Source organism: Oncorhynchus mykiss, chromosome 1 (assembly GCF_057628025.1).
Source record: "Oncorhynchus mykiss isolate SJ-2025 chromosome 1, ASM5762802v1, whole genome shotgun sequence".
NCBI classification, from domain to species: Eukaryota; Metazoa; Chordata; class Actinopteri; order Salmoniformes; family Salmonidae; genus Oncorhynchus; species Oncorhynchus mykiss.
Genome location: NC_143022.1, coordinates 28,208,731 through 28,231,500, shown reverse-complemented (window position 1 = coordinate 28,231,500; position 22,770 = coordinate 28,208,731). Strand labels below are relative to the sequence as shown.

General features: G+C 43.5%; 1 pseudogene; it reads right to left on the bottom strand.

The window, feature by feature from the left end:
* LOC110532115 (plasmanylethanolamine desaturase 1-like) overlaps positions 1-18,271 on the bottom strand; it is a 28,936-nt pseudogene extending 10,665 nt beyond the window's left edge.
* Between the last annotated feature and the right edge of the window lie 4,499 nt (positions 18,272-22,770).

Here is a 22,770-nt window from a genome sequence, read left to right as displayed (position 1 = left end):
CACAGTCCTAAGCAGAGGTATACAGACAGTCTGGGTGTGACTTCACTGATATAACTCATTGGGGAATGGGATGGTATTAGGTTTAGCCTCTGTTTTGCCTAACAATCCCTCATATGACTGATATGTAGTCATTTGGAATACTTCTCAAGAGTCAAAGGATGAGTCTGAGGTCTGGAAAGGACCTTGAACTCGAAACTCTGTCCCTTACCTTCTGTGGATGTCCACAGAGCTCCAGGTGTCTGCTCCCCAGTGCACCATACCAGAGGCAAAGTCTGCCATCACTATCCCCATTACTGGAGTGGGGAGCATGGAAGAGAGGAGGAAACAGAAGACACAAATCTTTTACCATTACATCGGACAGATTTTTCGGGGGAGACATCCTGTAACTATTTCAAGGTCATTACAAACAGTTAACTGAAAATGTTTGAGGATAACTATGATTTTGATAGATGTGATTTTGATAGATGTGCACAGTGGTGAAGTTGAGGAGGAGGAAGGAGAGGTTGATAATGAAGAGAGAGACTCACAGAACCACACTGATCCACTCCTGCAGTCGCTTACCTGAGGAAAACAGCAGATCACACGATATGAGTCACACAGTTACAGAGACACAGGTAAAGTAATAAAGCTACCGTACATTTGCACTTTCCTCTGTACTGTACAATAGTGCTGAGGACCACATTCTGAAGAGAGTGTAGAGTAACCTGTGATCTTCTGTGTTAATGAGCAGAGTGAGGTCAGCCCTGGTAGCAGGAGAACGTCCACTCTCAGCTCTGTAGGGTCATTGGGTCAAATGCTGGGGGCGCCGCCACATCTGTGGGTGTCCGTCACAGTGTGTGTGCGAACCATCATCTACAATGTTAAGTGGTAATCGGTTCGATGAAGACAAGTGTATGCCGAGACTGGGGTCGTGACCCCTCATGTGCAGAGCACCGCTGACACAGCTCTAAACTCACAGTTCAGCTGTGACAGATGAAAGAGAGAGACGGTGGGCCGGACATGGGCGGGCGGGCGGGAGGACCACCGTGTCGCCACTCTGCCCCTGCAGGCACAGAGCCGATTAGAGGGCTAGTGAATAATTCAGCAGGCTACGGAGCGGTGCAGAGCTGCTTAAGTTAGAGCCAGCCACTACTGTACTGTACTGTACAGTACGTCATCACCACATCCACTGAGACCAGCCTGATCCCCTCTGCTTCACCCTCTCCTTCTCACTCTACCTCTCTATTTCCCTTCTTTTCCTTCTTTTAACCTTTGTGTCTCTCTTTCCACATCTCTTTCTCTCCTCCCTATTCAGATCTTCTTCTTTTTTTCTTTCTATCTCCCTTTCTGCAGATGCAAGGCGTCATGTGCCACAGTGAAGTCAAGCCATCTGAAAGTTTAATGACATTAGATTTTTCCAAAGGAGTAGATTGGAGTGCCAGGAGGTTATGGGGTATTGATGAAAGTTTTAATAGGGTCTCTCAGGCCCAACTAAAGCAAGTTAACCAACCATTCCAATACACCTCCCTCTCATAATACATAGAACTGGTCCTCAATCATCACAGGAGAGTTCACACACAACCCTTCACCTGTGTACTGCCGCCCTCATCTCTCACACAGCACCTGTTTACGCTGTACTAGCCTAGCCATGTAGTGTTGATTGAGGAGACTGGAGTGCTCTTAGCTGTTATGAGCTGCTTTAAATGAAAAAAATGAATCAAGTGAGAAGCATCCAGGTGTGCACGCTCTGTATGGCAGCGAGGCCAGGTGTGCCAGCTGTGGAGGACAGGTGTGGGGCAGCAGAGGCTCCTGCAGAGGAATGACCTCAGAGACTGACAGGCCTCTACCACTTAGCGACTGTCTGACTTCACTTCTTACTAGCCACTGATACAAACACATGCTAACGAAATTCCTCTGTGTGCAAGATCCTGTCAAAGGTCTGTAATTCTTGCAGAATGTGATTCAAAATGTAAGAGATGCTACCTTTTATCAAGGTGGGGGGGGGGGGGGGGTGTAACCTAATAATACAGAACATAAATAAATCACTGAGTACCTCTTTGATTGCAGTGACCAATGAAAACTCTATGTAACACAAACTTTGGCCTCAGACTATGTTTAGACATAGCATTTACAGCAAGGTTAACTGTTACACCATCGTTTTGTTGTCTCCACACTAAATATGACACCATTTCTACCACTCTGTCATAACACAGGAGAGACAGACACCAGAGATTCACTGCACAAAAATTCACTCTCAAGCACACTTTCATATCAACACAAGCAATCACACACCCCCTAACTACACACACACACACACACACACACACACACACACACACACACACACACACACACACACACACACACACACACACACACACACACACACACACACACACACACACACACACACAGGGTTGCGCAGTGGGGCCGCTGTCAGGTGATCTGCGTCAGTCCTTGGATCCTCCTGCTCCCTGGTGAGAGGAGAAACTAGGCCAGGCCTCGACAGAGCAACTGCGCGCAGCCAGAAACACAGTCCCCCTGTCCATAGGACCAGAGTGGTGTGCTCATTAATACAGTCCTGACAACAACACGCTCCCTGGCAACCCCTCTACCATCGCTCACACCAGCAGCCCCCGACTCTGCACGCTGGCATGGAATTAACCTGGGAGGGGCGGAAGATGAGGAAAGGGGGGGTGCTAATAGGCTGAAATTAATCAACGACGCCTGATTCGGCGCAGAGGGACGGCGCCAGCACCAAACAACACCCTGTGAATGCTATTGGCCTTCTCCTCTCTCCCTCGCTCCATCTCACCCGTTTACCTCCCGCTCCGCTTTACAGTGCAGCAGCAGAACGGGCCCCATCTCTCCTGCCATAGTGACGCATCACACAGACATAGGAAGGGATTTCTAAGCATCTGAAGTCAAGGAATCTTGCACTATGAGTAGCTTGTGACATGGATCTCTGTGCAATTATGTTTTGGGAGATACATGAACCAGGAAACCAGGTTTGATATAATTCTTGCTGATACGTGGGTCTAATTGGGTGTGGTTGTGATCTGCCTCTTCCATGACAGGCCCTCCGTGTACATGGCCCAGTCTACTGTACAGATGTCCAGTGAATCTGCAAGAATGTACTATGCCGTTGTGTGAATATTGAGCAGAGCCCGAGTTACTTATCAAAGTAGTCAACATCTTGCTTGTCCTATGTAAGTCAAAGTCCTGTGTAAATAGATTCATGATTTGCATGCTTTCTGTACAGCACTTCAAAGCTTGCCCAGTATTCCACCTCTATCTGGTCTGGACAAAAGGATATTTTCTTCCCTCTCGCCTGACCGTGTTGTCCCAAACTCTGAGGCCTTGTGTTCTCAGAACAGAGTCCCTTTGAAAGACAGCCTCTCACCTCCTCCAGAGTCACAGACAAAAACTAACTCACACCCAGAATGGCTGCCTTTCACAGCACAAAGACAGAGTCTGTGGTGCCAACATACCATGACAGCATCATTCTCTCTCTCTCTCCCTATCTCTCCCACACACAAACACACACAGACACACACACACACAAACATACACACACACACACACGCAGACACAAACGCAAACATACACACGCACACACACACGCACACACACACACACGCAAGTTCGCACACACACATTCACAATACAATTACAAACATTTATTCATGGTAATTACTAAAACATTAGACATACAATAGTGTAGATAGATGCATAATTCTCTTTATGAATAGACACCTCTCTGCTATTCTTTCTTGCTCTCTGTCTCTCTGTCCCTTGGCCAGTTCTCTGTAGGCCTATCTTCAGATGGGACTTTGGGAGGGGTGGAGGGGGATGTAGTAAAAGTGGGTCACATGCTTAGAGTGGGAGAGACTGAGAGAAGCAGAGAAAGAGAAAAAGAGTGAGGTAGAATTCCCCTGATCAGGACCAACAGATCAGTCACAGGCCTCGTTCCTTTCATCTGTTCTCAGTAGACGTCTGATCCTGGGACACGAAACACACACACACACACACCACATACATGAACACACAACACACCACATACACACACACACACACACACCACATACACAAACACACAACACACCACATACACACACACACACACACACACACATACACACACACACACACACACACACACACACTCTCTAAGCACTACACACACACACTAAGCACCAAACACAGAGAATCCAATCCTGCCAGACAAACTTAATACATACATTACCCCATGGACAGAACTGCAACAAAGAAATGAATGGGACAAATGAGACAGATTCAATGACTGCACACCAACACAATGGAACGAAACGAATGAATGAAACAAACACCAATGAACGAACATACACGTGCACACGCACACACACATACACACGGCCCGAAGTGAGCGGTATCTAGGCCTGGCTCCAGGCTCCATCCTCTTTCCCCAGTGGACATGGAGAGAAAGGAGGATGGACAGATCCCGCGGTGTGTGGGGGATGTCGACAGATCCTGATGAGGGCCGCAGATGAGTAGGATGCCCGAGAGATACAATACAATGTAGCACACACACACACACATACACACACAAACACAGACAGTACACACACACAGTACACAGATACACACAGTACACACACACACACAGTACACACACAAACACAGACAGTACACACACACATATAGTACAGACACACACGCACACACACACAATACACATGCACCCACACACAGCACACACACAAACACACACACACACAGTACACACACAAACATAGACAGTACACACACACACATAGTACAGACACACACACAATACACATGCACACACACACAGTACACACAGTACACACAGTACACACACACACACACACACACACACACACACACACACACACGCACACACACACACGCACACACAGACAGTACACACACACACACACAGCACACACACACAGTACACACACACACACACACACACACACACACACACACACACACACACACACACACACACACACACACACACACACACACACACACACACACACACACACACACACGGATGCACACACATTCATACATATTGCTAGATGGAAAGTGTGCTCTATACTAATTTCAGATCGTTTGGCTCTGGATGAGAGGATTTTGAAAATAATTCTCTATTGCTCCTCACTTGAACGATGAGCTCTATAGAGAAGGTCTTTAAGACTGCATTTACATTAACTCAATTCTATGAGTTATCTGAGTAGACTGAGCTATAAAAATTCTAACATTCCCAACCCATTTCCAAGTTCAGCTGCATACTGATTGAGTTACTCCTGGGGAGGGAAATATTCTATTTAATAACAGTAATTAGACCAGGTTCCCACTGCCTCCATCCTTACTATAGCAAAGTCACCAGACAATACAGGGGACCGAAGGAGAGTTCTATCAAATATTAATAACAGGCTTTGCCCTAATGTATTTGGCAGAACCTGTGTGTGTGTGTGTGTGTGTGTGTGTGTGTGTGTGTGTGTGTGTGTGTGTGTGTTTGCGACTGTGCATTCAGCCTAATGTATTTAGCTGCCCTGGTGTGTGTATAATTGAGGAGCTCAGCAGGGGCAATGGCAGGTAGCCTATTTCTTATCCTCTTTGCTCTCCTCTCTCTCTCTCTCTCTCTCTCTCTCTCTCTCTCTCTCTCTCTCTCTCTCTCTGCTTATATATTCCTGTCTCTCGGCCTCTCTCTATCTCTCCCACCACAGGTCTACTTGGCTTTTACAGCAGCCAGTGCACATGCAGGAATGCGAGTGTAGTCAGGTTTACAGTAGCACACAGCCTCTAACAAATGGCCTGGTCTTGTTTAATGCATGTCTCCTGTCTTCTTCCGACTGCCTGAAACCGTTGGTCCACAGGCCCGGGCTGGCCCAGGCCGACCCGGGTCAGACACAGAGTTCGGGTGAGTCACGGCCAGCGCACTGAAATCCGCTTTCATGACCTTGCGGTCAGGAGTTCAGAGCCATTCGACACCTGGGGTGAGGTCAGCCTGACAGAGTGTGTCTGGTGAGGGGCTTCAATAATTCAGCACCTCTGCCAGAGTAAAGCAGGTTCATCTCTCTAATGGAGGTGATGGAGGTGGAGGGAGGAGCTCCGGGTGAGGATGAGCTCTGCTCACAGACAGGGGGCAGCACTGGGCTAGTGGGCTCTGCCTCATTCAGTCTGCGGTTCCACATGGCTGGGCTGGGTAAGGTTCTGTGATGCTGGGCTGAACTGGGCTGTGGTAGGACGGTGTCAAATTATGTGTTGCTATTGAGGTGTGGTATTCCTGGGCTGGGTTGGGTTGGGCTAGTGTAAGGTTATGTATTGCTGGGCTGGGTTGGGTTGGGCTAGTGTAAGGTTCTGTATTGCTGGGCTGGGTTGGGTTGGGCTAGTGTAAGGTTCTGTATTGCTGGGCTGGGTTGAGCTAGTGTAAGGTTCTGTGATTCAGGTTGGCAGGGTGTTAGGTTCAGTCAGAATGAAGTGGGAGGGCAGTGTCTGGTGTAATGCCGTAGAGCAGCCATAGAGCAGCCTGTGAGTTGTGACCCCTGTGAGTTGTGACCCCTGTGAGTTGTGACCTACAATGAAATAGGGTGCAGGCCAGGCAGCAGGCTGTTAGCCAGCCTGCCAGCATAGTGGAGTCTGCCACTAGCACAGTCAGTGTAGTCAGCTCAGCTATCACCATTGAGACCGTGTCTGTGCCTCGACCTAGGTTGGGCAAAACTAAACATGGCGGTGTTCGCCTTAGCAATCTCACTAGGATAAAGACCTCCTCCATTCCTGTCATTATTGAAAGAGATCATGATACCTCACATCTCAAAATAGGGCTACTTAATGTTAGATCCCTTACTTCAAAGGCAATTATAGTCAATGAACTAATCACTGAGCATAATCTTGATGTGATTGGCCTGACTGAAACATGGCTTAAGCCTGATGAATTTACTGTGTTAAATGAGGCTTCACCTCCTGGCTACACTAGTGACCATATCCCCCGTGCATCCCGCAAAGGCGGAGGTGTTGCTAACATTTACAATAGCAAATTTCAATTTACAAAAAAAAAAAGACGTTTTCGTCTTTTGAGCTTCTAGTCATGAAATCTATGCAGCCTACTCAATCACTTTTTATAGCTACTGTTTAGTCGTAGACCTTGTAGTCATAGCAGATACAGTGCCTTGCGAAAGTATTCGGCCCCCTTGAACTTTGAGACCTTTTGCCACATTTCAGGCTTCAAACATAAAGATATAAAACTGTATTTTTTTGTGAAGAATCAACAACAAGTGGGACACAATCATGAAGTGGAACGACATTTATTGGATATTTCAAACTTTTTTAACAAATCAAAAACTGAAATATTGGGCGTGCAAAATTATTCAGCCCCCTTATGTTAATATTTTGTAGCGCCACATTTTGCTGCGAATACAGCTGTAAGTCGCTTGGGGTATGTCTCTATCAGTTTTGCACATCGAGAGACTGACATTTTTTCCCATTCCTCCTTGCAAAACAGCTCGAGCTCAGTGAGGTTGGATGGAGAGCATTTGTGAACAGCAGTTTTCAGTTCTTTCCACAGATTCTCGATTGGATTCAGGTCTGGACTTTGACTTGGCCATTCTAACACCTGGATATGTTTATTTTTGAACCATTCCATTGTAGATTTTGCTTTATGTTTTGGATCATTGTCTTGTTGGAAGACAAATCTCCGTCCCAGTCTCAGGTCTTTTGCAGACTCCATCAGGTTTTCTTCCAGAATGGTCCTGTATTTGGCTCCATCCATCTTCCCATCAATTTTAACAATCTTCCCTGTCCCTGCTGAAGAAAAGCAGGCCCAAACCATGATGCTGCCACCACCATGTTTGACAGTGGGTTCAGGGTGATGAGCTGTGTTGCTTTTACGCCAAACATAACGTTTTGCATTGTTGCCAAAAAGTTCAATTTTGGTTTCATCTGACCAGAGCACCTTCTTCCACATGTTTGGTGTGTCTCCCAGGTGGCTTGTGGCAAACTTTAAACAACACTTTTTTATGGATATCTTTAAGAAATGGCTTTCTTCTTGCCACTCTTCCATAAAGGCCAGATTTGTGCAATATATGACTGATTGTTGTCCTATGGACAGAGTCTCCCACCTCAGCTGTAGATCTCTGCAGTTCATCCAGAGTGATCATGGGCCTCTTGGCTGCATCTCTGATCAGTCTTCTCCTTGTATGAGCTGAAAGTTTAGAGGGACGGCCAGGTCTTGGTAGATTTGCAGTGGTCTGATACTCCTTCCATTTCAATATTACCGCTTGCACAGTGCTCCTTGGGATGTTTAAAGCTTGGGAAATCTTTTTGTATCCAAATCCGGCTTTAAACTTCTTCACAACAGTATCTCGGACCTGCCTGGTGTGTTCCTTGTTCTTCATGATGCTCTCTGCGCTTTTAACGGACCTCTGAGACTATCACAGTGCAGGTGCATTTATACGGAGACTTGATTACACACAGGTGGATTGTATTTATCATCATTAGTCATTTAGGTCAACATTGGATCATTCAGAGATCCTCACTGAACTTCTGGAGAGAGTTTGCTGCACTGAAAGTAAAGGGGCTGAATAATTTTGCACGCCCAATTTTTCAGTTTTTGATTTGTTAAAAAAGTTTGAAGTATCCAATAAATGTCGTTCCACTTCATGATTGTGTCCCACTTGTTGTTGATTCTTCACAGAAAAATACAGTTTTATATCTTTATGTTTGAAGCCTGAAATGTGGCAAAAGGTCGCAAAGTTCAAGGGGGCCGAATACTTTCGCAAGGCACTGTAATATTCTAATCTTAGGTGACTTTAATATTCACATGGAAAAGTCCACAGACCCACTCCAAAAGGCTTTCGGAGCCATCATCGACTCAGTGGGTTTTGTCCAACATGTCTCTGGACCCACTCACTGTCACAGTCATACTCTGGACCTAGTTTTGTCCCATGGAATAAATGTTGTGGATCTTAATGTTTTTCCTCATAATCCTGGACTATCGGACCACCATTTTATTACGTTTGCAATTGCAACAAATAATCTGCTCAGACCACAACCAAGGAAAATCAAAAGTCGTGCTATAAATTCACAGACAACACAAAGATTCCTTGATGTCCTTCCAGATTCCCTCTGTCTACCCAAGGACGCCAGAGGACAAAAATCAATTAACCACCTAACTGAGGAACTCAATTTAACCTTGCGCAATACCCTAGATGCAGTTGCACCCCTAAAAACTAAAAACATTTCTCATAAGAAACTAGCTCCCTGGTACACAGAAAATACCCGAGCTCTGAAGCAAGCTTCCAGAAAATTCGAACGGAAATGGCGCCACACCAAACTGAAAGTCTTCCGACTAGCTTGGAAAGACAGTACCGTGCAGTACCGAAGAGCCCTTACTGCTGCTCGATCATCCTATTTTTCTAACTTAATTGAGGAAAATAAGAACAGTCCGAAATTCCTTTTTGATACTGTCGCAAAGCTAACTAAAAAGCAGCATTCCCCAAGAGAGGATGGCTTTCACTTTAGCAGTGATAAATTCATGAACTTCTTTGAGGAAAAGATCATGATTATTAGAAAGCAAATTACGGACTCCTCTTTAGATCTGCGTATTCCTTCAAAGCTCAGTTGTCCTGAGTCTGCACAACTCTGCCAGGACCTAGGATCAAGAGAGACGCTCAAGTGTTTTAGTACTATATCTCTTGACACAATGATGAAAATAATCATGGCCTCTAAACCTTCAAGCTGCATACTGGACCCTATTCCAACTAAACTACTGAAAGAGCTGCTTCCTGTGCTTGGCCCTTTTATATTGAACATAATAAACGGCTCTCTATCCACCGGATGTGTACCAAACTCACTAAAAGTGGCAGTAATAAAGCCTTTCTTGAAAAAGCCAAACCTTGACCCAGAAAATATAAAAAACTATCGGCCTATATCGAATCTTCCATTCCTCTCAAAAATTTTAGAAAAGGCTGTTGTGCAGCAACTCACTGCCTTCCTGAAGACAAACAATGTATACAAAATGCTTCAGTCTGGTTTTAGACCCCATCATAGCACTGAGACTGCACTTGTGAAGGTCGTAAATGACCTTTTAATGGCATCAGACCGAGGCTCTGCATCTGTTCACGTGCTCCTAGACCTTAGGGCTGCTTTTGATACCATCGATCACCACATTCTTTTGGAGAGATTGGAAGCCCAAATTGGTCTACACGGACAAGTTCTGGCCTGGTTTAGATCTTATCTGTCGGAAAGATATCAGTTTGTCTCTGTGAATGGTTTGTCCTCTGACAAATCAACTGTAAATTTCGGTGTTCCTCAAGGTTCCGTTTTAGGACCACTATTGTTTTCACTATATATTTTACCTCTTGGGGATGTCATTCGAAAACATAATGTTAACTTTCACTGCTATGCGGATGACACACAGCTGTACATTTCAATGAAACATGGTGAAGCCCCAAAATTGCCCTCGCTAGAAGCATGTGTTTCAGACATAAGGAAGTGGATGGCTGCAAACTTTCTACTTTTAAACTCGGACAAAACAGAGATGCTTGTTCTAGGTCCCAAGAAACAAAGAGATCTTCTGTTGAATCTGACAATTAATCTTAATGGTTGTACAGTCGTCTCAAATAAAACTGTGAAGGACCTCTGCGTTACTCTGGACCCTGATCTCTCTTTTGAAGAACATATCAAGACCATTTCAAGGACAGCTTTTTTCCATCTACGTAACATTGCAAAAATCAGAAACTTTCTGTCCAGAAATGATGCTGAAAAATTAATCCATGCTTTTGTCACTTCTAGGTTAGACTACTGCAATGCTCTACTTTCCGGCTACCCGGATAAAGCACTAAATAAACTTCAGTTAGTGCTAAATACGGCTGCTAGAATCCTGACTAGAACCAAAAAATGTGATCATATTACTCCAGTGCTAGCCTCCCTACACTGGCTTCCTGTCAAAGCAAGGGCTGATTTCAAGGTTTTACTGCTAACCTACAAAGCATTACATGGGCTTGCTCCTACCTATCTCTCTGATTTGGTCCTGCCGTACATACCTACACGTACGCTACGGTCACAAGACGCAGGCCTCCTAATTGTCCCTAGAATTTCTAAGCAAACAGCTGGAGGCAGGGCTTTCTCCTATAGAGCTCCATTTTTATGGAACGGTCTGCCTACCCATGTCAGAGACGCAAACTCAGTCTCAACCTTTAAGTCTTTACTGAAGACTCATCTCTTCAGTGGGTCATATGATTGAGTGTAGTATGGCCCAGGAGTGGGAAGGTGAACGGAAAGGCTCTGGAGCAACGAACCGCCCTTGCTGTCTCTGCCTGGCCGGTTCCCCTCTTTCCACTGGGATTCTCTGCCTCTAACCCTATTACAGGGGCTGAGTCACTGGCTTACTGGGGCTCCCTCATACCGTCCCTGGGAAGGGTGCGTCACCTGAGTGGGTTGAGTCATTGATGTGATCTCCCCCCCCCCCCCCCCCTTGGGTTTTGCCGTGGTGGAGATCTTTGTGGGCTATACTCAGCCTTGTCTCAGGATGGTAAGTTGGTGGTTGAAGATATCCCTCTAGTGTGTGGGGGCTGTGCTTTGGCAAAGTGGGTGGGGTTATATCCTTCCTGTTTGGCCCTGTCTGGGGGTGTCCTCGGATGGGGCCACAGTGTCTCCTAACCCCTCCTGTCTCAGCCTCCAGTATTTATGCTGCAGTCGTTTATGTGTCGGGGGGCTGGGGTCAGTTTGTTATATCTGGAGTACTTCTCCTGTCCTATTCGGTGTCCTGTGTGAATTTAAGTATGCTCTCTCTAATTCTCTCTTTATCTCTTTCTTTCTCTCTCTCAGAGGACCTTAGCCCTAGGACCATGCCTCAGGACTACCTGACATGATGACTCCTTGCTGTCCCCAGTCCACCTGGCCGTGCTGCTGCTCCAGTTTCAACTGTTCTGCCTTATTATTATTGGACCATGCTGGTCATTTATGAACATTTGAACATCTTGGCCATGTTCTGTTATAATCTCCACCCGGCACAGCCAGAAGAGGACTGGCCACCCCACATAGCCTGCTTCCTCTCTAGGTTTCTTCCTAGGTTTTGGCTTTTCTAGGGAGTTTTTCCTAGCCACCGTGCTTCTACACCTGCATTGCTTGCTGTTTGGGGTTTTAGGCTGGGTTTCTGTACAGCACTTTGAGATATCAGCTGATGTACGAAGGGCTGTATAAATACATTTGATTTGATTTGATTTGACTCCTGAGCTGCAACACAAACGCATGGCCCTGTGCCAGCTATGGAGAGGCACTGGATAACACACTCTCTGTCCTCACCCTCCACAGCTCTTTTTCTCAGTCTCACAGCTGTCTATAAGTCTTAGGTCAGAGTATTTTTTTTATGAAGGTTTATAATAAGTGTGTATGTGCTTCGCTAATAGAGCTCTTCGCTAGTGTAGAAAGAGCTCTTGTATTTTATCTTTATGGAATCCAAGTCACCTCAGGTCACCTTCATAAATCCTTGATGAGAGACATTTCTGATGTTGTTTTGGTAACAAAGTCACGACCAGACTTGTTATGAAAATTTTCTGTTGACGATAAGATTACTTTTCTTCACTGTCTCGGGTGGGCTGGATCTTCCTCCAATGTCCAGAGGTCAACTGCATGCTGACAAACTGACCTACAGGACAGTAAGAGAATATGATATTTACTCTTATAGATTTACCTTTACAGAGGGTCAGTTCAGTGATAGCTACGTGGTTACTGTACTTAACGTGTCCATCTAACTGTCTGTTACACGAAAACATGTGAGGGATAAGAATAGGTAGTGTGGTGGAAATTTCCTCTATTTACCAAATCATGGGAGCAAACCACAACACAAGTCAGAGTTAGTTATCAAAGTCCATCTTTAATTATATCAGCTCTATCACAATCCTGTGACTCTCAGGCAATTCAGTGTCTAACCATGAATTCTCTGAGAGCCCCTTCCACATTTCAAATGAGGTCCTTCTATCTAACCTACTTTATTTTGTCTTTTTTTTTTATTGAACCTTTATTTAACTAGGCAAAAACTAATTCTTATTTTACAATGACAGCCTACCCCGGCCAAACCCTCCCCTAACCCAGACAACGCTGAGCCAATTGTGCGCCGCCCTATGTGACTTCCGATCCCGGCCGGTTGTGATACAGCCTGGGATCGAACCAGGGTCTGTAGCACTGAAATGCAGTGCGTTAGACTGCTGCGCCACTCGGGAGCCCGTGTGAACTATGTGTAGTGGCTTGTTGGTCAGTCTATCTGACTGTAACCACACCTTTAGTATCTATAAATGGAAGAAGTTGAAGAAGTGAGTCACAGGAACAGGCCTCAGACGTGGACAAGGGAAAAGATTACTATCACAGTCTAGACCACTTACAACGAGGGAAACTAGATCTCGAGGAGGGCAATTCCATGCTAGCGGCAGAATTTCAGTAAAATCTCCCTCAGTTTTATATGTAAAATATCTGCTCTGAATTAAGATTAAGGGGCTAAGGGGCTAAGGGGAACTAAGGGGCCTAGCCCAAACCATGAAAAACAGCCCCAGACCATTATTCCTCTTCCACCAAACTTTACATTTGGCACTATGCAATCAGGCAGGTAGCGTTCTCCTGGCATCCACCAAACCCAGATCCGTCTGTCGGACTGCCAGATGGTGAAGCGTGATTCATCACTCCAGAGAACGTGTTTTTTACTGCTCAAGAGTCCACATAATTATGTATATTTTGTGTAGGACAGACACTTCAGAACAAACTTCCTTAGAGTTTTGGGGGGGACTATCTGTTGTTCTATGTAGTGAATCTGTTATTCAATGCATTTGAATGGGCTAATAGCAGTAAGGCCCAAAATATTTTTTAAATATTTTTTTTCATACTTCAAGAGGTCTTAAAACTCAAAATCAAATAGCTAAATTATCCTTGGTATGACCTTCTTAAAACAATTCCATATAGCTTAGATAGGGCTTACACTGTTATGGGAGCTCTGCCCCCAAACAAGACCAAATGTATTTGGTCCGGACCAAATCTGAACCAATCATAGACGTCTACGTTTCACAAGTTTGGCCATCAAATTACAGCACAGTAGAGCTCAGTAGAGTAGAGTTCAGTACGGTACAGCAGAGTACAGTAAAGTAGAGTACAGTACAGTACGGTAATGTAGAATATAGTGTCGTGGAAATTCAGTACTGAGAGAGACTTGGTCTTTTCTTCAAACAATCCTCTTTATTTAATATCGATGAATTATTGAAATAATGAGACCGTCAGCCCACCAGTCTTGATTGACTGTTAGGCTGAGAGTCTAGCCTTTACTGACGATGCACAGTTTTTCTATAGCTGATACCAAGATTGCTTAGTCAGTTATTTCTAACCTTCCCATAATCCACCTTGGTTGTCTACACAGATGGTCTTTTGCTTAGTTTCCTCATCCCAAGATGAGACAATAAGGCATTGTTCTCAACTCTTCCAGGCTCTCTCTATCTCGAGTCACACACACCACATCTTGTCTATAGAATGCTAGCTTTTAGGTTTTTATCACCAACACAAATCAATTGTCAGCTTAAAACTATTTCTAGTAGAACCCATGTCCTCAACACCCAGACTAGCTGCAGGAGTGCTAGAGTGGAGACCTTAAAACACAGCATTAGCAGGACAGAAATATCTTACTGTTTGTTAAGTTAGATATCCAAGAAATAAGGTGAACACATTTTTCCCTCACAATAGTGCAGTACAGAGTAGAATATAGTACATTATAGTTGACTTAAATCTAGTGTGCTTTTCTGGGCCTCCCGAGTGGTGCAGCGGTCTAAAGCACTGATCGGTGCTAGAGGTGTCATTACAGATCCGGGTTCGATCCTGGGCTGTGTCGCAGCTGGCTGTGACCAGCAGACTTATGAAGAGGTGAACAATTAGCCCAGTGTCGTCTGGGTTAGGGGAGGGTTTGGTCAACTGAGATGTCCATGTCTAGCAACTCCTTGTGGTGGCCAGGTGCATGCACACTGGCTTCAGTCACCAGCTGTACAGCGTTTTCTCTGACACATTAGTGTGGCTGGCTTCCTGGTTAAGCAAACAGGTGTGCAGTGTGGCTTGGTGGGGTCGTGTTTCGGAGGATGCATGGCTCTTGACCTTAGCCTCTCCCGAATCCGGATGGGACAAGACTGTAACTACCAATTGAGGAGAAAAAGGAGTAATAAATAATAAACAAAAAAACTCTATTGTACTGAACTATACTCCTCTTTACTGTACTGTCCAAACATACTGTATGAACCCAACTGTGGGTTCTGAAGGAATTTCGAGTTTTAACCACCTAATAATTAATCAATACATTTGATATCAGTAAAACCACTATGACTATTTGATAGGTCTATTTTTTAAGATTGGTGAAAAATGTAAATGCCCTAATTTCCATTCAAATATAGACTCTTAGCTTTCATTTGACACCCAATTTGACATGTTCCTATGAATTTCACATGTTGGTGCTCATTGGTCCTTTTACATGGAAATGACCAGGAATAATGTGAGAACACACACACACACACACTTGAAGGCAGTGCCCTTGTGTCCAGACCAACACGACTGGAGAAAGTAATCAGGAAAACAGAAATTATACGAAAATCCTTTTTACTTACTGGAGAATCCGTAAAGTGGGATAAAAAGCTCAAAGAGCAGTCAGCCGTGCGTGTCAAACCTACAAATGGCAGAGAGATACGTCCAGCTGTTTGCCTGCCCTGGGGTTGCTGTAATGAGCCTTAGCCTCCATTGAGCCTACCAAAGCATCATCAGTCCCTTCCTGTCGCTAAGCCTCAACATGTCCACAAACACAGCCCTCTCATTCCGATCACTCTTCACCTACACCTCAACACATCTGCTAGGTCTGCTGCCATGGACCACAAACCTCTGACATACCTCTCCTCCTTCTACTACTGTCCCAGTCTCTCTCTCACTCTGTCTCACTGTATATGGCTCACTCACCCACCCAACCATTTAGTGACTTGGATAATTGATTTATTATTTATTTTGTATTTTTATTTAACTAGGCAAGTCAGTTAAGAACAAATTCTTATTTATAATGATGGCCTACCCCAGCCAAACCCGGACAACGCTGAGCCAATTGTGCGCTGCCCTATGGGACTCCAAATCACAGCTGGTTGTGATACTGCTTGGAATCAAACCAGAGTCTGTAGTGACTCCTCTAGCACTGAGGTGCCTTAGAGTGCTGCGCCACTTGGGAGCCTGGAGCCCAAATCTCTGGATCCTAAATGTATGGACAATCCTCATAATAATTATTCATAATCATGGACTCAAAGAGTCAAACATGCGACTCTGGTTTTACAAGATCATGTCCCTTTCATCACTGTGCTGTAACAATAACATCAGTCTACCCTGTCAGTTCATTAACACTACAGATGGATACAGTAGTAACCTCTCAGAGACCATTAAAGGAGATCATGGAATGGAATCAATGTTCTTGTGAACACCTGCGATGATGTAGGGTACTGAGATGTGGTTATTTGTTACTTCCAGGCCAATGTGTGGTCTAATATCACATACTAATAGATTTCCACTTCCCTCTCTCAGTAATGCTGTCTCACATTTCTATACTAAGCAGAGTAAGAGATGAGTTATAAACTGAGAACCAGCATCACATCTGGCCCAAAGAAAATGCAAGGCCATCTCCAATCCCCCATTAAAAAGAACTTGCATTAATTACTACATTATCTTATTAATCATGCACTCATCACTCCATCCATCTATACACACTTTTACAGTAATTCATAATATTTGTCAGTAGCAGCAGCATATGTCTAAAATACTTTGTTTATTGCCTGACAATAGACAAACACACTCAGGGAAATGGCTGTCTCTTCCTTCTATGACAAAAATATATTACCCTTTCACCCAATTGTTAAACATTGTTATGGCTAGGCTACTTCATCTGTACAATAACCGGTGTTTATGTCATCCCTCACTGCCTATTACAGCTTCGGTGCATCATCAGCTCACATCTCAGCTCACTGGTCACCATAGCAGCACCCACTCGTAGCACGCGCTCCAGCAGGTATATCTCACTGGTCACCCCCAAAGCCAATTCCTCCTTTGGTCGTCTTTCCTTACAGTTCTCTGCTGCCCATGACTGGAACGAATTGCAAAAATCTCTGAAGCTGGAGACTCACATCTACCTCACTAGCTTTAAGCACCAGCTGTCAGAGCAGCTTACAGATCACTGCACCTGTACATAGCCCATCTGTAAACAGCCCATCTATCTACCTACCTCATCCCCATACTGGTATTTATTTATTTATTTATTTTGCTCCTTTGCACCCCAGTATCTCTACCTGCACATTCATCTTCTGCCCATCTACCATTCCAGTGTTTAATTGCTATATTGTAATTACTTCGCCACCATGGCCTATTTATCTCCTTAACTTACCTCATTTGCACTCACTGTATATAGACTTTTTGTTTTCTTTTGTATTATTGACTGTATGTTTGGTTTATTCCATGTGTAACTCTGTGTTGTTGTATGTGTCGAATTGCTACGCTTTATCTTGGCCAGGTCGCAGTTGCAAATGAGAACTGGTTCTCAACTAGCCTACCTGGTTAAATAAAGGTGAAATAAATAAATAGATAAAAAATCAGTAGCTCGGTGCACGTGGTCGGGTGACAGTCCTAATCTTAGCGAGGTTTAGTGTCTACTCAGCACATTGTCTTACCAGGAGTGTCATGTATTGTCATGTTGTGTCTTTCTGTCCTTTCCTTTCACCCTGTCTCCCTCTGCTGGTCGTATTAGGTTACCTTTTCTCCCCCGCTTTCCCCCAGCTGTTCCTTGTCTCCTCCTGACTACCTCGTCACCCCTTTTCCCACCTGTTCCCTTTTTCCCTCTGATTAGTCCCCTATATCTCTCTCTGTTTTTGTTCCTGTCCTTGTCGGATTCTTGTTTGTTGTGTTTCATGCCTGAACCAGACTATCGTCATGTTTGCTGTAACCTTGTCCTGTCCTGTCGGAATCTGCCGGTCTATCTGAGCCTACCTATGTTTGGTTATTAAAGAAGCTCTGTTTAAGTTAGTTCGCTTTTGGGTCCTCATTCACTCACCCTAACAAGGAGAGTACAGTTTGGCAAGTTGTTGGGCCCCGGGGCGTGCTGCGGTCCCCAGCAAGACGCCATGCTGCGGGCAGCCGCGCCGTGCTCAATCCCGTTAGGATCCTCTTCTTCCATAGACCGATGTTGGATCTCTCTCTTTGACAGTAGTACTGCTACTTCCAACTCAAACCTCCCTTCCATTCCCCCGGTTTCAACTAAAATGCTTAAATCATGTTTATTTTATTTTATTTTAAACGATGCCAGTTATTTGATAGTGAATGTTTATGTCAGTGTGGTGGAGTGATGCTTTCGGCACCGGAGCTAACCAATAAAACCCGGAACTACGCCTCTGACACACAGAACTATACAACGGCAGCTACTGTTTTCCTTTCGTCAGATTGATCCAACTGTTTATTTCATTCTTCAAAGACAACAAACAGCATGGTGTTTATGTAAATATCGTACAACTGGCGAGTTTTAGAGTGGCGCTTTCATGTTCTGCTAATTATTAAAACTAGTTTTTTTAATCTCTCTTTTCTTAAAGCCGATTTATGCTTGATCTGGCAATGTGGTCCGGAGGTTCTGTACAGAGGGTATGTCTCAGTTGCGGAGCCTCTGGAGGCTTGCAGAGGCCAAATCAAGCCACATACCGCATCGCCTTGCGCCTCTCAAATGTTGTAACAATGTGGAGGGCTCCTTATAGAACTCGTTAGCTCGTAGACCTAAAACATGGAAATGAGTTACCTCTGGTTCGTTAAACCATCCCTATGGGAAAAATGAATTGGGAATGAATAGGGTTTTGGAATAAACCCCGAAAATAAGGTCTGAGGTTAACACAGGCTTAGGAGATCTTATATGTTTTGTTCTATGAGATAATATCAGTCAGTTAATATGACCTTTATGAATTATGAAGGCTCAATGTGTTTCATGTGTTTTTCATTATTACATGCTTCAAAATTCACCAAAAGTGAAGTTAGCTGATATCTCATAGATCAAAATGTATAACATGTCCTAAGCCTGTGTTTACTACAGAACATATTTTCAGCATTTATCCAAAACCTCTACAAAAATGCAATTTATTTTCTCCATGGGCAACAATAGCTAATATTGTTAATGGAAACTACTTAAATAGGTAGAACAAATATGTCTTTCCTCTGAGAATGACAAAACCACCGCCGTAAATACCTGGCATCAGAGCGAACGCCTCTGAGTGTCTAGATCTCACACTTTCCTTTCCTCCAACACTTTGAAAATGCTGCTGTAAAATATTGAGGATCCCTAACGTCCTGGCGCAACAGTGTGCCATGGTTTGAGCTGATACACGCTGTGGTGCGATGCCATTGACGAGCTCTCGCCCGCTGGCACAGATCCAACAGTGCAGGACAAAAATAAGACCTGTTGCTATTTCAGAAACTTTAATGATTCAAATATGACACTGTATAGTCTCTATTTCTTTACAAAGCTTATTCAATTACATTTTAGCCACGTTTTTAAACTGAAGCTGGTTGGAATGGTTAGTAGACTATTCTCTTTCCTGTAACCTTAATTACACTGATGATTCCTTTCCTCAGCATCTGACTTTCTCATGCAGAATTGTTGAAATGTAATGTTACAAATTATATATTGTTTCCTTAATTTCAATATCTCAATTTCTCATCTAGGTTTAATGAACAAAACGGACAACATGATAGCGATAACTTTCTGTTGGATAATTCTGACAAAGTGACCAAAAATGGCCTAAATCAGGGATGGGCAATTTGTGGCCCGCTACCCCCTTTTGTAGGCCCTCAATCCCCTCCACCCACACCAAAAAAACGAAAACTCAGTTGTGGTCTCAATTTAATGTTGAGAGTTACAATAATATAATACACAAGGTGAAGTTTTGAAATGTGGTTGTGCATCAGCGGTTTTATTTTGTTATGTCATTCCCTGACAGTCACTCAATTAGCCCATGTCAGCTACATGCTTTTCCATTGGTAAGTTAGTCTAGCTTAGGGCACCCAAAAGGCTAGGGGTATGGATGTGGGTACACAGACCCACAAGCCACTTCGGCCCTTCTTGATAAGTTCAGATTTTTTTGTGGCCCCCAGCCCCATCAAAGTTGCCCATTCCTGGCCTAAAAATCGTTTCCAATTGCACCGGTTTTGTGTGCTGGCAGGAGCCCCAATGTGTTCTGCTGACCTCTCATGGTCCAATGAACAGTACCATCACGCAGTCCATCAAATATCATTAAGCATAGGCTGATTGTTTATAACCTGCTACAACCATCGCATTGTCTTTATGATACATATTTTCTAACATCTACCAAATATACATTTTGATTATGATTAATTTTGGGCTCAAAATATAGCCTTTTGAATTGTAAAACGAAAATAGTAAATTATTAAAACATTTCCCTTAACTTCTCAAGGAAAGTTAGACAATATTAAAAGATACACATGGACTTGTCAGTTGTAGTCTAGTTAAAAAATAAGTAATATGGCAAGTTGACTCTCGCCCATAAACAGAGAAGTTCAACTGCTCCCAGGGCACTGTGGTATATCAATGTGTTCCGATGACTGATTTCTGGGAACGGTACCGACCTTCTGTCCAGAAGAACCATGAGATTCAACGGCTGAAACAGCTGCTTAAACACATGGATGCAATTAAAGCAGAAGGCCGTATGGTCGTCAAACCAATAGTCTATTATTGATAGAGAGGAGAGGTTTAGATGCCTGTTTTTAGATGATGTGAAAGTATATTTTGCTCGGTTATATTTAGTATAATCCAGATGTCAATGTCATATATTGAAACTAAGTTTGTCTGATATGATAAACAATAACTGTTGTAGGATTTAGAGAAATATGATATTACATGTATTATAGATAAGTCCATTCAATCATGAGTGAACGATTTGTGGAGTAAATATTTGTATCCTGCTATACTAGGCATTTAATTTCCACTTAAAGATTATAAATGTTTTATAAATAGTACATACATTGTTGCAGTTATATACATTATGTAATGCCCTACGTAATCATCTAAAAGCGGGCGGGGGGGGGGGGGAATCATAAACAAGATCCACTATTAGTTTATGATCATGTCCACAAACATCTCTTTTCCCTAAGTGTTCTGAGAAACAAAAGTCATGTCTTTGCATATTGCATTTCATAAATGTGTTATGATCAATTTTAATATAGAAAAATATCTCCCCTGAAGAGTCACTGATGCAGCCTGATCTCATAGACTAGACTTAACATAGTAAATATAAATCCAAGACACTAAAATTAGGATGATATGTTATGTGATAATTCAGGCAAAACAAAAGTAGGGTGGTTGGTCAGGGTGGATGGGCATGTTAGCAATGCAAATGTTGCGTGTTTGAATCTCATCACGAACAACTGTAGCATTTTAGCTAATTAGCAACTTTGAAACTACTTACTACTTTTGAGCTACTCTGCAACTACTTAGCATGTTAGCTAACCTTAACCCCTAACTAATGTTAGCCACCTAGCTAACTTTAGCATTAGCCACCTAGCAAACATTAGCCACAACAAATTGGATTTTGTAACACTTTTAGCAAATTCATAAAGTATTGTACGAATTGTAATTCATAACATATCTTACAAATTGTAATATGTGACATATCATATGTATTGGCTAGGCTACCTGGGGCGGCAGGTAGCCTAGTGGTTAGATCGTTGGGCCAGTAACCGAAAGGTTGCTGATCGAATCCCTGAGCCGCCAAGGTAAAAATCTGTCGTTCTCCCCCTGAAAAACTGTTCCTAGGCCGTCATTGTGAATTAGAATTTGTTCTTAACAGAATTGCCTAGTTAAATAAAGGTTACAAAAAAAATCTAATTTGTAACATACATGAATTGGACAGACATCCACAAATGAATACATAACATATCTTACTAATTGGAGTGGGTTAGGTTTACCATGTTATGTCTGGACAGACAAGAAGGGATGCAAAATGCTACTGACATTTTTCAGGTGGGGAGAGAGCGAGAGAGGGTGGAGGCGGCTTCTCTTGAAGCACTGGGCATCTTATGACATGCATTATCTGAATTAGGCCCACGGAATTATACCTACGGAGGAGTGGCTTCTATGGAGAACTTTGAATGTCTGAGCTTCTGAGAGTTGACTTAACATTGGACCAAAGAAGCACTAGAGTTAAAAACACATCTAACCTTTTTGTAGTTAATAAAACTTATGTGAACTATAATATCCTTAGCTAGCATATAAAAAGTTAATTAATTCTTCACTAATAAAAAAACAATATAAAAAAATAAAAATAATAAATTGCTCCCAATTTCTGAATGATGCTTGTATCGTCTTCAGTAGGCTACAGTAACCTATGCTTCGGAGCGGGAGGGGAAGGTAGCCGACACACACACACACCCACTGGTAAAGATTTCCAGCTGGCAGGCAGACGCTGGAATATGTTTCTGGGTGACAGAGTGAGGGCATAGCAGTCAGTTATTAACCGGTTCCCATGCTTTTAAAATAATGGAACAGTAAAGATCTCTTTTGTTCCCGGTTCTGATTCTGTTCCTCTAATATTTTCATTATTTTATGGTTTTCAGTTCTGTTCGCTGAAGAGGTTCCAACCTCTGGCTTACATTGAAAGCTGCTGTAGTGAAGGTATGTTATTCTCTCCTGGTTGCCACTGGTTTTCATGAGAAAAACAAGACTCACAACACACACACACACATTCC